The sequence below is a fragment of the Schistocerca cancellata genome, chromosome 4 (assembly GCF_023864275.1).
Source record: "Schistocerca cancellata isolate TAMUIC-IGC-003103 chromosome 4, iqSchCanc2.1, whole genome shotgun sequence".
NCBI classification, from domain to species: domain Eukaryota; kingdom Metazoa; phylum Arthropoda; class Insecta; order Orthoptera; family Acrididae; genus Schistocerca; species Schistocerca cancellata.
Genome location: NC_064629.1, coordinates 298,355,289 through 298,369,789, shown reverse-complemented (window position 1 = coordinate 298,369,789; position 14,501 = coordinate 298,355,289).

Below are 14,501 nucleotides of genomic sequence, written 5' to 3'. Positions count from 1 at the left end.
GGATTGCCGCCTAGCCCAGATAAAATGTTTTGCAAGCCAGCGCCCTCCTACTCCGGAAAGAGGGGAGTGCTACAGCCAGAAATCCGTGTGCAGGTTAATCCACTGAGTGATGCTTCTCAGAATCACTCACACAGGCTGGTCGCTGCTCTCAGCCCACAGCTCATCTCTCTCCCTGTTCTCCGTCGCTTCCACTACGGCCCCTCGGGTACAATTTCTCGACAGGCTACACATGCAATTATAGGAACATTCTGCTGACAATTTCCTCATGTAAAAAGTCATTATCTACATATAGCAAATGCGGTACTGGGGAACACTGAGATTATGACATAAAATATGAATATTAATCTGACTGACAGTGTTGTTAAACTAAGAGAGTGGCGTGCCACCTCTCACGTTAACAGCAACTATGATGTGAGATTCCTGCTGTTAAACTACTACGAAACACTGGCCGGATAATAAATAAATATTACACAGCTACAATTTGTTGTTTTGAAAAGTATATCACGTGACTTCTTGATATTCTTACATGTCTTATTGTTCTACTCTATCAGAGCAGGCTCACGTATCTCTCATTAGTTTACGAAATATTAGGTTTTTGCCAGTAATACGTTCATCTCATTTGTATAACAATGAACGAAACATAGTCTGAGATTTATTACCAACCATTCCGCTAAGATGTAATCTTTAATAGAAGGAATAGGATTAAACGCCACGCCGGTGTGCATTTTTCGAAAGTAAAACTTAGTATACCCTGTTAGTTACAAAACAGCGGGGATTAACAGAACAGCTACACACAGATGCGCTCACTTAATTTAATCTGTAACACCGTTCTGAAGATGAGCTTATTTTCACTCCACTTCAGCTACCTGTTCAACTGTCAATGCACGAATACCCTTGAGGTACTCCTCTTCTTAGCTTAATACAGTCAAAGTAATTACGTCAGGCAGAAAAAATATGGCTGTATCTGATCCCTTAAATTGCTTTGAGACTGTTTCCATTTTATATCTTACTATTAATATATTAACAATTCCTCTGTACGTTACACCCGACACCAGCGCAAAGAAGCCAAGGTAGTCAGTAATGACACTAGAATGGTGTCCCCTTTCAGGCACACTTTTACACGACGTCGCTGCAGCCACTCACCACATGTTTGTGAGTTTTATTGTCATCGAACTGAGGCTCAAATTCGGAGAACGTGGTGGTCACTCCACTAGCAGCACGATGGTGCCCCACTTCACTAAGGGCTAGAAGTCCGGGCATATCTGGACATCCAGTTCCCGGGAGATGGATAGGTCGTCGATTTACGGTGGAATGGTCTCAAATACTCTGGATTTAAGGACATTATATTTCTATATGTGGTGACGTCTGAAGGCAGTTGTTTGTGTGGTGAGGATCAGAAAAATTCCACACCTCAGGCAGGGGTATGTTGATGTTTATACTAGCATTCCAGTACATGTGTTGGTTTAAGTCCACGCGGAAATTATGAAGGTACAACAACATATTTACAACGTGCTAGGCAACACTTCAAACACTTTCTGTACTCTATTCACGTTGTCACCGGCATTTGCCTTGTTCTATGCAAAATGAAACATAATTCGAAAGTTAATAAAACTGTTATCAAATGCAAGACACCACCGTATTTCTCAAGTAATTCCCTAAGTATTTGATATGACATATAACCCCCATTTCATTTGAAAATTACGAGTTGCATTCTAGGTGGCGGCTTCTATAATGGACGCCTTGTTGGAAACATAGACCTGAATTTCTCGTTTCACACTACTTGTCCTGAATTTTCTGTTTATCCACCAGTTTTGGTTTGTAAGGGTGGTTTTACTGATATGAACCACACTACAGGCTGCTTGAAATATCCAGTACGTAGATAACTGGTGTATTGTCAGTAACCCGTAAGTGTAATAAAATGTATGGTGTATAAGCATTCTCGTCTCATGACATCATCACCCATATTCTCGCTGAGGTAGAGGAATGTTACACCGACTTAGTGCCTATCTAGTCCAGAGTTACTGTGTCACTTTTACACCGTCTCTCCATCTTAAGAAGAGATTACCACAAGAAGAAACGTACAACATGAATATTCGCTGAGTCGTAGCATAAAAAATGAACTATAAGCAGTAATCACATGCATAACCAGTGGTGTAAATATACCTACAACATATATTAATTGTATTCTGCGTCGCTGGGTTAGTTATTACATGGATTAGTCACTGGAATTGTACATTCAGAAATCAAACCAAACCCAAACCAGTAATGAAGTTAGACAAGTACGTGGTAACCATAAAGTAAAATTACGGAATTAAAAGTATTTTTTGGTATCAAAGAATGAGACAAACAGGTTACGTTGAAGGCGCGTGTAATAATTGAAATGAAATGGAAGTTATAACGTAGAAAGAATACGGTGATACTGTTATCGAATCATTTCAGCATGCTTGCCTGAAGTAATAAAGAAGAAAGGTTTCCCGAATTATATAGTAATTTTTTTGTATTCTCTTTCTAATATCTATGTTATAAAATTTACTTCGAAAATATCAGAGGTCAGAAGTGCACATCGACTGTGTTATATGAGCGGAGAGTTATAGAGCATATAATGGACCGTACAAAACACAAACGATCATTCACAGTGCATCACTACCCCCACTTCTGTAGGTTAAACTTTTGCTGCACAGAAAGAAGCTACCGGTATGGGCTCTCTGTGAGATATGACACGAATGATTTGTGATAAGTTATGGTCTTTTTTGTACGGAGATGACCACACACTTTTCCCTATCATCAAACTTTTAATCAAATTTCAATAAATGTTACGACAAAAATAACGGAATTTTTATGTAGTGTTCAATAACACAATGATTATAAGTTCACAAAAACTAGGTTTATTTACTAATTAATTTTACAGAAGTTCCTATATTGGTGAAAGCAAAGCACGCTTCGTTGTATGCAGGATGAACCAAAACGCCATCTACAAACTTTCCAGAAATTACCCTCTAAGTATTTTGGTGTAAGGCACACGGTCTCCGGCTACTGATTACAGAGGAATAATCTAATTATAATTTACTCGGTTTGTTACCACAGACTCCCTTTTTTCTGTGAAAATACCTTCTAAACAGTGAAGAATCCTGTAATATACAATAACCATACACATAATAGTACCTCTGTCGCACGTGACAGCTTGTAAAATAGTCACAGAAGATTCTCACGTTTACGGCTGTCAATCACTGACCTATGATTGTACGAGTTCACGAGTAGAAGCAGCACTATAACTTACTAATAAACTAATAACTTTAACTTCTGCTGGTACATTTTAAGGCATGCAGTAACACGAAGTCTGAACTATGCTTCGACATTTTAAGGCATGCAGTAACACGAAGTCTGAACTATGCTTCGTGCCTTGGAAGTATTCGAAATAGAGATTTAAATGTTCCGAAAATAAGTTTAAATAAAAATGATGATAAAACTTTCAAAACCCCATCATGGAGGGCTGAAATCACATCAAACTAACACAGATCCTGCCTAAAACGGTTCAGATGTCCGTTGACCGATGAGGTGTGGTCAGAGCAAACTTCTTTCCTACTTCACACACAGTCGAAAGCTGCTAATTACATATGTAGTACATGACTACAACGTCTCACTGAGTGGACCAATTTATATCTTTGAAATCATCCGAAACATGCTAACAAGCTTATTACTATTTTCCCTCTTAATCATCTGTACCTTAATTATTAACTGAAATATTCTACATTCAAGAGTCGATTCAGTCATGTGATATTACGTGTTAACCGAATAAACAGAATTTTATATGCAACGTAGAGCTACATCATGACTGAAGAGTTGTCATCGTCACATTACTGGCTTTTCTACGGTCTTTTTTTCTAAAATTTCCTTTATGGCATTTATTTTAGCTCATAATTACTACTTTTCTTCTTGTTCTTACCCCTTCTGCCACATCACCGCAGATTCGGTATGGTTATCAACGCATTTGTCATGGTTAACTTAAGGGATGGCCAGCTGTCTTTTCAGGCGCTACACCGTTGCATCTCGGATGCAATGTGTGTACCCCCACTGTTTGTGTGTAGTCTTATTCACCTGGAAGTGAGCGACAGTTTTCCTAAATATTTGCGACTAGTTTAGTTGAGGCCGCATCTTGATATCAGTACGGTATTCACATAGCCATGTGTGAAGCCGACTGAAAACCACATCCAGGCTGGCCGGCACATCGACCTTCGTTGTTAATCCGCCGAGCAGATTCCATCCGGTGCCGGCGCACTTCTCCGTCCCTGAAGTGGCGCTTTAGCGCGCATGACTATTCGGGCGGGTTTTGATACATTATTACTGAATTCGTTAATAAAACAGTGGTTTAAATCATTTCTAATGTGTAAAAGTGAACTCGACGTGTCAATAAATGTGGTTTGACAAATGCTACGTAGTGCTGTGGTTGTATATGGTGCGCTGTTAGCCCTGCAAAATTACTGAATATTGTCCAGAGCGATTTTATAGCTCTCATTTAAATTTGAGGCACAGGAGGGTTGTCTATGGGCTTCGACGACTCTGTACCTCTATTTTAGATGACATCTTGCTCTTAACTGTGTCATAAGGCATTCTGATTTATAGAGACGATTCTGCGGTCAGGGAATCCACAACTGTGATTGTACATTTTGTAGCAAGAACACCGTAAATAGCCGTACTTAAACTAATTTTATTCAAGCACTACCGGTACCATAGTTTGTAGCCACATCAACAGGTGCACATCTGAAAAAAAATACACACTGATAATGACTGAACCCCATGCATCAAAATAATTCTGTAGCCATAAGCATCTAATTATGAAAGTAAATAGGAACACAGGTGCACAAACAAACATTAAGAAATGGTATTCAAGATGGCGAAGAATGTAGAAGGGCCAAGTTTCTTAGCTATAACCATAATGTCCATAGGGCAAATGGTTGATGTATAAAGAGTTGGGCAAGGCTACAAGCCACGAAACCGGCAGTCCATTGATAAAATTTATTTAAATACAGCTGTTTGCGGAAACCTTCCTACAAAATTCTGATTTTTACCAAAATTAGTTATATTACTTAATTAATGTCTTAAGAAGCATGGCAGTTTTTAATTACACATCACAGAAAAAGTATTTTGGTATTCTCACTGAGATTTTTAAACTAGTGTATCTCTTTACTTTATTGCATGCAGAATATCGGTCGTTTGACTCTTCAATATATTCACAATGCTTCTCGCGTTCACGTTTTGGACATCGTATTTACCACCCGCTCAATGCAACAGGGGAAATCACTGTCATGATATTGATCTCAAACCGGCCGCCAGCTGCTTCCAACCTGGTCTCGTTTAGGCCCACGGCTGCTAATACGCACTTCGATCTTACCAGCGTCTCGCACACACGCGAATTACGTCTCACCACGCATGTCAGTTTTCAGCGGAAAATGTGTTGAAACTTGAATGACTGAGTAGTTAGATAGAAAAGTCGAGATATGATAACGAAGTTTCTATATTTTCAAAGTCTCTGGGACCAACGTTACGGAACGGCTTCGAATAACCGTTGCGGACGTGGAGTGCGACAAATTTTATACATGATATTAACATCAAATATCCTTTATTTCCAAATGGAATTTAAAAAACTGTGAGACATGGCTACTTGTGGTTTGTGGCATCTTGAAAACAACTCAAAAATTTTCATGATTTTTTTCCTTGGCGATTCCTTTTGTTTTGTTTCAGATAACAGGTATTTATCAGAAATAACTACACGTCAAAAGAGAGATCAATGCGTGGTTTGGTATGTGAAAACGAAGTCTCCCATTGTTTTCCAAGAAATTTCGGACGTGAATTTCAGACGATAAGAGGATTGTCGCTTGCTATAACAAGTTCTAGCCGTTGGGAGTCTAAACAGACAGTCAGGTTCTTTCAGAAAACGAACATCTAATTAAATGGTAGAGGAGATCAAGAGACTTCCCAAAGAAGCCCATCAGTGTCAGTTCATCGAGCATCACGGAAGTTATAGATCCTTCACTCAACAGTTCACAAGGTGTTGCAAAAACGAATTTGCTTGCTCGCTTACAAATGGCGAAACTCCAGCTAACTATGAATTTGCGTTATCTCTGAAGAAGCAATCTTCCTCATATGTGGGAAGACTAATCGGCACAAAATTCCCATCTGGCGTTCGGAAAACCCTCCACAGTTTTCGGCAACATGTCACAGACAGTGAAAAGGTGAATGTGTTTTTGCGCCGGTGAAAGACGTCACAGTTGTACTTGTTTTTGTTTATCGAGCACGCAGTAATAGGAACCGTTCATCTGAACATGTCTGAGCAATCTGGTGTCTACATCTACCTGTACATACAGGGTGACAATTATTAAACTATATGAAATAAAATCGTTATAACTTCTGAACGGTTTGCGATAGGATGTTTAAACAGCACGGTTGGCTGCGGGGCATGGAGGGAATTAGTGTTGTGTCCTGCCAACTCGTCTAATATAGGGTGCCTAGGAAACCTGCTTTCTCGGTTCACTAGACAACAGTTCAAGGAAATAGTATTAATGAGATTTTATTACAGTAGCATAATTGACAATGCTTAACTTTGTGAAATACAGAAGTGTCGCAAGCAATGGGCGACAGACAAATAAGAAGTCTCTTCAGTATATACAATTCGTAATACAAACGAAACAATGTAGTTCCTAAGTCGCGGCTGTAGCGTTCATGGAAAGGCTCGTCTTCAACTCGGCCGCGGCCAGGCAGAGCGGCGCTTGTGTGCTCCTCGCCTAGAGGCCGCAATTGTCTCGGTGCCGTCCTACAGAGGGGACGGTCAGCATACTATTGGCTGACGTCGTCTTACAGCCCCCTCTGCTCTAACTTTCTTGACCGACGTGCCGGCGCTTCAAGTTACGCCGGAACAATTAGCATGCGCTGTATGGTTTCGTTAGCGACATGGGTTCGTCGGTAAGCAAAACTAGTGCATTTGGGGGACTGAGAATCAAATGGTTCAAATGGCTCTGAGCGCTATGGGACTTAATATCTGAGGTTATCGGTCCCCTAGACTTAGAACTACTTAAACCTAACTAACCTAAGGACATCACACACATCCATGCCCGAGGCAGGATTCGAATCTGCGACCGTAACAGCAGCGCGGTTCCCGACTGAAGAGCCTAGAACCGCTCGGCCACAACGGCCGGTGACTGAGAATCTATATTGCGCAATCTAAAAGCCTCTTCACCCCTAAAGGGTAACTGTGTGGCGTGCAATGTCCAGTCACTGAATAATCGGTGCGATATTCCTTGATGGCACGGTGACTATCGAATGGTATGTGAAGGTTTTGGATGATGATTTCATCCCAATTCTCCAAAATGACCCTGATTTCGACAAGATGTGGTTCATGCAAGACGGAAGTCGACCCCACCGAGGCATGAGAGTGTTTGATGTCCTGGGGAAGCAGTTTGGGGACCACGTTCAGGCTCTGGGCTACCCAGAGGCCACTGGCATGGGCCTCGATTGGTCGCCACATTCTCCGGATCTGAACACATGCGTCTCATTTTTGTGGGGCTATATTAAAGACGAGGTGTACATCAATAACCCCAAAACCAGTGCTGAACTGAAAACAGCCTTTCAGGAGGTCATTGACAGCATCGATGTTCCGACACTTCAGCCGGTCATGCAGTACTTTGTTATTCGTCTGCGCCAATGGTGGTAGGCGTATCGAATATGCCATAACCTAACTCCGAATGTCTGTAGTGACGTTTAGATGTTGAATAAAGTTTCTGCACGCCGTAGTTCGTAACTCATTTACGGTTATTTTTCATATAATTCAATAATTGTCACCCTGTAGATATTCCATTAGCTAACACATCGCGCGTGTTGAGGCTTATCTAGTTAGTTCCTCTCCTTTTTATTCGCAAACAGAATAAGAGAGAAACGACTTTCTATACGTCCCTGTACGAGCCCTAATTTCCCTTATCTTATCTTCGTGATTCTTATGCGTTGGTGGCAGTAGAATCGTTAGATTTCTTAAATGCGAAACTTAAAACTTCACCTTTCCTTTTACTATTTCTATTGCCACATCAAATTGGTCAACGAGTGTGTGAATGGAAATCTTCGACACACTAAGCAGTTTACGTAGGACCAGAATTTTCTCGACAAAAAAAAGTCGAATCAAAACATCTTCAGCCATCTAAATATCCAGTTGGTATTTTATTTGAGCAACCAGTTACAGCGCTACATTGTGCCATATTCAGGTCCCTTGACTGACTCTGAGTCGGCAAGCGATGATTGAAGGGACCGCTGTGTTACGAAGAAATCTACGGATACCAGTCACTGACTGCTGGACCCTGTTTTGACTGGACCAGAGGTGGGATTCTTCCTACTCGTCAGTCAGAGGGCCTGAAGGTGGCGTAATGTAGCGCTGAAATTGGTAGCTCAAATAAAATGACAACGCGGAATTTAAGCGGGTGAATGTGTGTTGATTCGACATTTTATATTGAACAGCCGAGGTTTCGCAAACATCTGTATAAAAATGGACTTACAGAGAATTTTCTCGGGTTTTTGGCAAGATTTTTGGCTGTGTGACGATAGTGGTTGTCGTACGCTTCGTGCATCAATGTTTTACAGGCGCACGAATCTCTAATAAGTTGTGCCTGTCGTTTGCGCGTTCGTTTTTGAACCGAGTCTACAACAACGTCAGTTTCCTCAGCATATTCGAAATTTCGTTGTGAAACCACGCTGGGCCTTTTCCATCTTTTAACATTAGTAAGCATCGTCGCTATAACGATATTATTATCACTAATCCCTGTCTCTACACTAACACCGTCGGTGAGGGCAGGCCTTTCGTGACTAAAATATTTCCATTGCGTGTAAGATATCGAAATAGTTGCTCAAGAGAGTTTTGGAAAACGTGTCCAAAAGTACTTCACATGACTGCCTGTCCGTAACACCTACAATGAATCTGTAGACGTTCTAGTATATACTCGGTAGGTTAAAGTCACCCCGACTAATAGTACATGATCCCGAATATTTCCGTGCTCCTTAGCACAGACTTTCTTTGAATGTAACACTGTTACGGGCTGAATCGGGTGGTCGGTAAAGCCATTTAACAATTGACTCGATTTCCCGTAGACCTGTTACATGCGTCCCTCACCTTCTTCGCATACAACTAAATGTGGTCTTTCAGTAGGACGATGCACAACAGCAATGGATTTTACATGTTCATCTCTTGGCATCTTTGGACCCTGCTCTACATTTCGGAAGACGGATCGAAGATGGATTGCTGGAACTACTGCATTTTCGTCCGAAAAGTTCGGCTGCAATTCTTGAAAAATGTGAGGGTTGTTGCGATACATCGAAGACTTAAGGGCTCCCAACACAAAGTAATCGCACAATGACAGATCAGGTGACTTGGGCGGCCAGCTATGTCCGCGACCAGACTGACTTCTGCTAGCAACTCTGACTGGCGTGGAGGTTGCGTAACTGTGCTCCAATGTGTGCAATGGATCACGCGTGGGTGTGTATGTGGTGTACGCATCTCGGCGTGTGATTGTATGCATACATTCATGTCCAATCGTATCCACTCGCCTAGGTCACATTTATTTGCTCCACCCTGTATATGAAATTTAAGAAATTCCTTGATATCCCCATATCACTTTGTAACTCATTAAGTTTTTCGATAATGAAAAGTATTTATGTATTCTGCAACTTCGAAGTTTAGCAGTCATTAAGTAAACTGTCTATTAGGTTACAAAATCTATGAAATTAGAGTGATTACAATAACAGAGGAAATTCAAGAAGCGAAAGCACGCATGAAAGAGTATAAGAGAATAGAATTGCTTTATTTCTCTTCTGTACTGAAACATTTGTATTCTTGATTCTCTCGCTAACAAGGTGTCGGAATGGTATAACACTCAACTTGTATTCGAACTTACGGCGGTTTAAATCTCCCTACAGCCTTTCAGATATAGGTTTTACGTGATTTCCCTTATCCACTAAGGCAAAAGCCAGGCAGGGACCTTTGATAGGGCGAGACCGATTTCCTTCCACATAGTTTCCAAATCCGAGATTGTGCTCCGCCACTAGTAACCTCACCGTCGACGGGAAGTTAAAACGTATTTTTGTACTTTGCTCCCTTCTTATTACTATCTCAGAACGGCAGAAAATTGTATCATGTATGTTGATCACATGAGGCACTGCACGTTCAGTTCAACACTACTGTATTGTGCAGCAGTATTCTGTAACTCATATAGAACATCATAAGCAGCTATTACCGAGGAAACGGATACTTTGCGGTTGACAGCTGATGCGTTTAAATCTATTGGTATGGTTAATACTTAATTGTAAGAACCTCCCTTCAGTAGTTTCTTACCAATTTAATCTTTACTCTTACAGTGGTTTGTGAGTAAATATCCCGAAATTCTTTTTGTCATTAATATGCCCAGTATTCTGTGACGCAGTTTCACACGGAAACGCTTAACATGAAAACTAGGTTACCACGGGTTTCCAACTAAATGCTACGTGATTAATTATTTTTAAAGCGGACCAAAAGTATTTAAACACGAAACAGTTTCACTTCTCAGATTAATAATTATGCTTACTGTGTACAGTCGCGACATCAGCCTAATTTACTGATTTATCCTTTTTCAGTTAGACCTAAAAATGCAAATAATGGCTGCTACTACTGCTATGTTATTTTAGAATACTTCAGTCACTTTTCGAATTTGGTGAGGGATGCGTCGAAGTCATTGAACTATGTGTCTAAATCGGTGAATTATGAGTCAAAAATGTTTCGTATTTTATGTTTTAAATACAGGTACTGTGTTTTTAAATACAGGTGCTATGTATATCTTTTTTTTACGCTCGGTGTCAGAGAAACTGGGGAAATATGAAGATCATTAAATCGTCTTTGATATTACTAGATGAAGTTGTTGCTGTCGATGATGTGGGTGCAGCGCCAGTTAAAGCGGATGAAGACTTCTTTGGAGATGGTACATAGGTCAAAAGATCGCTTCAAAGTAAGCGACGACAGCGAATGTGACAATGAAATCGACATTGTCGTTCCTGTACTCACCGCATCAGAAATGCGGAGCGTTATGGAAAGTATGTCAGCCCCTTAGATGCTCTTTCTCTTATCGAAATTCGTGGAAGAAATAGAGATATTTCTTAATTTGTCGAAAAGCTGATGCTGAGGAAAAGATATCAATAATAGATTCTTATTCCAAAAAGCAACAATACATTGTATTAAACTTTTGGTGAACTGTGTTTGTGTCGAGGGGGGGGGGGGGGGGGGAGACTGTACCTACAATGGTAAATTTTTGCGGGAAATGGAATTACTGCACAGCAATAACTTTTAGAGAGATCAAAATTACATTATTCTTTATCTTCCTGGGACGTATCTTACATTACGAATTTTTTTCACACGAAAAATGTCTCGTTCTTTTCATTTTAGTGTTATATGTTTGTCAGTGTATCATAATCTCAAACAGTGACCAATAACTAGTGTTATATGTCTGTCAGTGTATCATAATCTCAAACACTGACCAATAACTTACAGCCCCTCTGCCTCAATGCTTAATATTTCATACATAAATTCCATGCTCCTGGAAACTGTCTAGGGAAAATGACGTATGGTATGTACACGAAGCACAGGAAGTTGGAAAGTTTGGTCATGGAGAAAGCTTTAACTGCTTCAATACAATAAAACCAATAACCCTTCGCAAATGTATATTAATATTCTAAGTGCCGCAAATAAGAAATGGTTGGCGCTGTCATTTCATCAGTATAAAATAACTAAACAAACTTCGTAAGTTCTCTGTGTGGAAAGTAATTATTTATCTAGTAAAACCAGCTACAGTTACTTATACTTCAGTCAGGTTCTGGCTTATACTGTGATCAAAGCGTTGGGTTGCTGTGCTTAAGCTACACAGAACGAAAAGGAATCGTTCAGGCAATGAGAAGTGAAAAAGATAATAAAAGAGTAAACTTATTCGGATGAAGATAAAATGAAATGTAGAAAGCAATGCAGGAAGAGTAGCAGACTAGCGCCCAAATAATGGGTGTTTTACGAATAATCGATCTTAAATGAAAACGAAATTGTTGAAATTGGATGTCTTCAAGCATAACTGAAAATATGGAGTGGAAAAGTGTGCAGTGCAAACCGCACAACAGGGGCAACTGCAAAATAAATTAACTGAGATGTAATTCCCCTTTCTTCAGACTTGTTACATCTGTAGTGATTTAATAGAAGGAAAAAGCTCCGTTTAGTGGAATTAGCATTATTACGTTAATCAGAAAACACCGATTAGAAACTCAGGAACTTTTGCTTGTTTTGTATCGCTGCTACATTCCAATTTCAAACATCATCGCGTAGCATCGAATTCCGATAAACAGGCCACAATGCTTGGCATCCAGGTCTGCAGCTGCCATACTTGCTATGCATACCGTCGACTCAGACGCCATCTAGACTGAAGAGAGACTTGTTCCTTCTTGTATAAAATACCATTCCGCTGCAGTGTTTAAGATCACATCAGTACTTTTAGAAATCACTTGAGTGCTTTCGATGACTGTATCCGTTCTGTGCCGTCTTTGTTCATTCTGGGCACGCACAATATATTCATCTACGACTACCCAGCAACCTTCCTACTGGGAGCCGCAACAGTAAGGAACTGATGTGGTAATAACTAATTCGTTTAGAGCGTAATAGCTAACTTATATAGTAAGTGTAGTGCTTTGACAGGTGCGCTGTTTGCCTCAGCTAGTGCTAGTCGGTTAACCTTACCTTCCAGTATTTTTTGTTTTAGCGCCTTGTCTGTGGATAAGGCATAGTTGTCACGCGCAGCACAATGTTTGCAGTAGCGAACACGTAGAATCCGTAGTGGCTCTGGAGTTAGAATAGTAGATTGGCTGAGTTAACATCTGGGCGTAGTGGACAGGTGCAACTTAAAGCGGGAAGTATTTAAGCAGTTACACCGAAGGGAATATTATTAGATATATAACGATTAATGAAAGATGTGAACTGAACTGAAGCATCTATCACGCTAAGCAGAAGTTAATTTACAGGGCAAGCTGTCAACTTACACAATCCGAATGAATGCCCATTGTTAGCGTGGTTACTGGTACACGGAATGATGGTTAGATAACTTTACTATTACTATAATCAGATTTGTACTGAACAAAAATGAACAACGTATGGCTTCCCTGGAAAAAACCGACATTGATTTATGAATTACATCAGTGTGAATGAAAATTTAGGGATGTTCTGTCATTAGAAGATTAATAACACTAAGCCAATGGACATCACATTTTGGGGCAGAGGATCAATAGCATCACTACTTATTGATTTCGTGTGGCACTTAATTACAGGCTGTCGCAGGCAGTAGGCGGACAGTCTTATCATTTGCCCGGCGTGATCTGTTTGTAAGTTGTGTCCCTTCGAAAGATCGAATTGCCAACAGATTAAACGGACTGTAGTATTTCAGAAAACGAAAGACATATATTTTATTTAATACTGAAACATTTTTTTAAAAATTTAAAATATAGGTGAATAATATTTCACTTTATAACCAAAATTTAGAGATTACTTAGGCTCATTAGCCCAGAATTTCGGGAATCCCTACCATCTTTAAAACTAAATGGGGCAAATACCAACATCTTTCCTTCAGCAAAGAGTCTAGGGGTAATAGCAGGTGAAAATCTGAATTGGCCTAAGCACTTAATTGCACTGTGCAAGAAAGCATCAGTATCTGCAGTATCTATTCATACACTACAAAAAATTAAAATGCTCTTCCCTCTAGATCTGAGAAAAACTTCGATAAACATTTCCAATTATTGATTACAGCGATGTTATCCAGCAAGGTATTCCTAAGTAAAACTCACAGCGTTTGGACTGGTTTTGAAATCTATAGACACTCAAATCATTTTAATACTGTCTGTCACATAAAACTTATTTCTTACGTAACTATGATGTATAAAAGTGTGGAAGTAAGTGTGGAAACCTGATCCGATCTAAGAGAGGGCCTGATGGCAGTCATCAGAGCAGCTAAAAAAAAAAAAAAAATTAAATCTGCCATTTATTCCTTAAGCCAGGTCAGAAATTTTACATCAGTAAGCTTCCATTTCCATCTGAAGTTCAGGTAGCCTTTCAGTAATTCCCTTCAGGCATAAGAAACAAGTGAATATGAGTCTCAAGATCTTAGTAAAGCAATCATAATTTCTGTGGAAACTAAACGCACTTACCACATGTACTGCATTACCAAGTCGACAAAACAAACACTACACTGAAGCAAGACTGACGTGGAGACCATCCCTGTTCTATGGAACATAAGTAGTATATCAATGGGGCTTCTGGCCCACAGGATTTATGCTTTTAAAGTGTCACGCCATGGTTGGCTACATGCAAGGCAGGCAGGGTGGCTTGGGGATTGTGATTTCCCTAAATCGTTTCAGGCAAATGCCGGGATGGATCCTTTGAAAGGGCACGGCCGATTTCCTTCCCAATCCTTCCCTAA